A 4,929-nucleotide genomic window follows, 5' to 3' on the forward strand; every position below is an offset into this window, starting at 1 on the left:
CCAGTCCTCCACCATCTCTTGGATTTTGCTCAAATTCATGTCCATTGAGTCAGTGATATTATCCAACCGTCTCATTCTCTGCCACCCCTTTCTCCTTTTGCCTTTAATCTTTCCCAGCATCAGGGTCTTTTCAAGTGAGCTGTCTCTTCACATCAGGTGGCCAAGGTATTGGAGCCTCAGCTTCAGCATCAGTTCTTCCAGCAAATAGCCAGTGTTGATTTCCTTGCAATGAATATCTGCTAAATAAACAAATGACTGCAGATTTCTAGCTAAAATCTCTACTGATCAATTTTAATTTGCTTTCATCTTCTGAAGACCTTGTCCCAGATCTAGAGTAAAGTCACCCTCTGGACTCAAAGATAGCCTTAAGTATGTAAGTAAGTAAAGTCGCTCAGATATGTCCGACTCTTTGCGACCCCATGGACTGTAGCCTACCAGGCTCCTCCCTCCATGGGATTCTCCAGGCAAGGGTACTGGAGTGGGTTGCCATTTCCTTCTCCAGGGGATCTTCCCAACCCAGGGATCGAACCCGGGTCTCCTGCATTCCAAGCAGACACTTTAACCTCTGAGCCACCAGGGAAGATAGCCTTAGACTTCCTTTTCTTTGAAAGTGAAAATGTGAGTTGCTCAGTTGTGACTGACTCATTACTACTCCATGGACTGTAGCCTGCCAAACTCTTCTGTCCATAGGATTTTCCAGACAAGAATACTGGAGTGGGTTGCCATTTCCTTTCCAAGGGATCTTCACACCCCAGGGACTGAACCTTCATCTCTGGTGTCTCCTGCATTGGCAGGCAGATTCTTTATGGTCTGAGGCATCAGGGAAGTTTCTTTCTTTACAAAATTAAATTAAAAATTCTTGCCCTAGGCATTCTACTCACTCCATACCAAACTATGTCTATTTCATCCAAGATCAAACAGCCTTCCCCTCCCCACACACAGCACTAATGACCCATCTTTCCTTCCCTCTTACTGTTGCCATAAGCCCTGGCATGGAAAGGCAGTGTATACATGGTATCAAAGCTTGACTCTGCTAAGCTTTATTTTCTGCATCTGTAAATACAGACACTAAAATTGCCCTTCTCATAAGGTTGTCATGAGAACTAAATGTTATAATGCATGTAAAGCACTGAGGAGAGCTCTTTTACCATTACTGAAAAACAGTAATTTGCATACATAAAGAAATCAAAATTCTTTCACGCTTTTTTCCCTACCTAAAATTTTGTAAATGGCATGTATTTACTAAGAATGTTACACTGAACCATTTAAAAGAAAAATGTTGGTTAGTAAGGTTAGGGTAGCTCACAATGCCTATCTCCTTACTTCATTATTATCTTGATAAAATGGTTGCCAATGTAAAATCATGACAAAGCTATTTCATGGGTGTGAACCATGAGAAACTACTTCAACATCAATTTTTTTGGCTTGGTTATTTTCACAGGTCATTTTTTGTGGGTTTCAAAATCCAGTGATATTTCCACTGAATAATCTGGCCTCCTGGGTAATCATGTATTTTTGGAAGACCACCAAACTATTGATATTTTTACCAAAAAGAGATCTGTATGATCACTTTGAAATTTCCTTTGGTTTTGAGGTCCTTTAGCACACAGTATTTCTTTTACTTATTTTACCTAGTAGGCACCTATAAAAGATTTTAAAGGAAAATGCATACATTACAGATAAATAATAGAACTCTTTTTCCAAATCCTTTTAACTTGAAAATGCTATTTTGCTTTAATGCCGAGAAAAAGTTTTAAGCGATAATAAAACTCAGGTTATTTTTAATGTGAATTCCATTCAATGCTAACAGGGTACCGATTAAAATTTATATAGTGTTAGCAAAATGAATGATTTTCCACTCTATGGGTTTAGGGGGAAGCAGAAATCATTTCTTGCACTCATATTATGGGAAGCTCTATTTTTGCAATATTAATACCCTTTCAATGCTAATATCCTTACATATTCAAACTTCCTATATAAAACAAAGTTATCACATACATGCTAGGAATTCATTTGCAATTTTAAATAAGAGTGCCTCATAGAGTTAAATATTTTCAAGAAAAATGATAACACACAAATTTTTCCAAAGGCTAATTAAGAGCAGAATATTTGGATAGGAAGATTCAACATCATACTGAATGCAGCACGTTCCTCTAAGAAGATAAAAAAAATCTTATTTGACTTAAGTATTAAACATCTTTTACTTCTAGCTATCAGTTAAAATAAAATGCATTTTCATAATAAGGTTGCATTTTACAGCTGATATTTATTTAAAAAACCAGATCAACTCAGGACTTCTATCATATTTTTTCGGTGCTAATATGTATACCCACTACCTACCCACTACTTCCTCACTTGGTTCTTTTAACACAAATCATCTGATACAACAATGAACGCCCCTGCCTTGCCCTGCCCTTCCCTGCCCTAGTGAGTTCAAGTCAGATGTTCAACACTGCTTTAACATGGTGGGTTTTTTTGAGGTTTAATTTCAGTTCAGTTCCACTTTTTTTAGAATAGCAATGGTGCAACTTAGTATTACAACAACACAAAAAATCTCAGCCACATGGTAAAAGCTGATCCAAAAACAAATGAGTAACATCAAAACCAGGCCAAAAATCATATCCAAAGAACTTTAAAAAAAGAGAAGAAAGAAAGAAATCTAGCAATTTCAATGGAAATTTCTACACTGGTTGCGTTCATAAACACAAATTTAGGGTGGAGCAAATCATTATTTTATTAACTCTGCTTAAGTACTGAAATTTAGAGACCAAGGTAAGCTTTCTTTCCCTATAGGAATAGCAGAGACCTTTTAAATTATAAGGCTATATTTTGCTACTTAGTGGTCTTTAAAAATAAGTCCTCTTGAAAGTGTACTAACTCATACTAACAGTCAAGTAGCTTTCTGTTTACTTAAATCTTTTCCATCAGTTTTTGCCCTAATAGAACCTAATGAATAACCTCTCTCCATCTTAACATCATCTACTCCCCTGAGCCATATAAAGATGGGACTGAAGCTAACCTTTGTAGACTGACATTTTTTTTTGTTTGTTTTTCAGATAGAATATGCTTGTGTGGTAGTGCTATTTAGTCGTGTTTGACTTTTGTGACCCCATGGACTGTAGCCTGCCAGGCTCCTTTGTCCATGGGATTTCCTAGGCAAAAATATTGGAGTGGGCAGCCATTTCCTTCTCCAGGGATCTTCCCAACCCAAAGAGCAAATCCACATCTCTTGTACTGCAGGTGGTCTCCTGCCCTGCAGGTGGATTCTTTACCTAGGAGACACCAGGGATTTCCAAACCAGTTCTTTAAACAACTATTGTTCTTCCTATCTGTAAGTTCCGAGAAGAGATATCATTTTCCTGGTATGACAGTATTTTGATCAGAGTCTTCCAATAAACACTGATTGACTTCTATGTACTTTAGGAAATAGGGAGTAAGTCCAACATGTATTCATGTCGCTATAGCACACTTTTTCAAGGACAAAAGCAGTATATTTTCTCAGCCTTAAAATGGTCAGCAACTTACTTCTGGTTAAGACATGTGTATAGCTTTGGCTAAATTTCCTAATTTCTCAATGTTAATATTTCTTATCCATCCCAAAATAAATATGGATTCTTAAAATTATATAGTTCTTAGCAGTATATTATGAATATCAATAAAATATGAGTACTACATGATATTATAAATATAAAACCAATCAGTACCACTACTAGCCAATAATAATATCTTTGCAAACTATGAACATCATGCAGAGAACTTACTTGGCACAAGAAATATTAGGCTAAGAATAAGTTTTTCAAGAATTCTTCCAGAATTTTATTAGAAAAAATACATAATCAAGGGCTTTCAGAGACATCTTTAAATCATTTAAAGAAATGTTGTAATTAAAAAAAAAAGAAATGTTGTAATCAATTTTATATTTAATTAAAATTTCTATTCTAAATTAAATTATGCCCTTCATTATGCTTATAAGTCATATTGTAAGTGAATTCTACAGTCTATTTTGATCAGATCATAAACATATTGGAAATATATTTTTAAATAGAGTGAATGCATGGATTCTCTCAGAAACACAAAAGAGGATTTACTTTCAAGAATATTTGAAAAACATAAAGCAGATAAGTTTCAAACTAAGAGGAAAAGGATATCTTAGGACACTAGTGAGAGCCTGTGGATGGGAATAGCAAATAAAGTGGGAACAGTCACAAGGATTTCTGTGCCTAAAGATGATAGATGTTCAGGGTGAGGGAAAGGCAACTGACAAGGGACCACCCAGTCAAAGTTGAGAGAGGATACAGAAGATTAGATGCAAAGCCACTGTCTCATCATTTTCTCATCTTGTTGACAAAGTAAGGAACATGAACTCTGGCAGTTCCTACCTCTCACTTTGCTGCAAGAGGCACAATGTAATTGTTACCAAATTTTGAATTTGAAACTGTCAAACACCTCGAGTTATCTGAAAAGCATGAAGACCATAAAACCAGATAACAAACCAAAATACTCAAACACATGAAATAGTAGTACTAAACCAATCAGAAAAAATAATAATAATAATAATTAAAACAAGTCTAATTAATAAAGATCAAAGTTGCATCTGTGAAACAATAGCAGAAAACAAGTTGCCACAAAGATTAACCTTTAAATTGGAGATAAATATGTGGTTGTGGTAAGTCACTTCAGTCATGTCCAGCTCTTTCTGACCCCATGGACTGTAGCCTGACAGGCTCTTCTGTCCATGAGGCTTCTCAGGCAAGAATACTGGAGTGGGCTGCCATGCCCTCCTCCACGGGATCTTCCCAACCCAGGGATCAAACCCAGGGTTCTTAAGGTTCTCCTGCATTGGTCAGCAGGTTCTTTACCACTAGCACCACATGTTCCAGGATAAAAACAGCTGTTGAGAAAAAAAACTGATATATGAGCTAAATAATA

At 36.2% G+C, this 4,929-nt stretch overlaps 1 non-coding gene across 1 annotated transcript; it reads right to left on the reverse strand.

The window, feature by feature from the left end:
* Positions 1-508: 508 nt before the first annotated feature.
* On the reverse strand, positions 509-580 carry TRNAS-GGA (transfer RNA serine (anticodon GGA)). The gene has a single exon. It is a non-coding gene; the product is annotated as a tRNA-Ser (tRNA).
* Between the last annotated feature and the right edge of the window lie 4,349 nt (positions 581-4,929).

Source organism: Capricornis sumatraensis, chromosome 1 (assembly GCF_032405125.1).
Source record: "Capricornis sumatraensis isolate serow.1 chromosome 1, serow.2, whole genome shotgun sequence".
Lineage (NCBI taxonomy): Eukaryota > Metazoa > Chordata > Mammalia > Artiodactyla > Bovidae > Capricornis > Capricornis sumatraensis.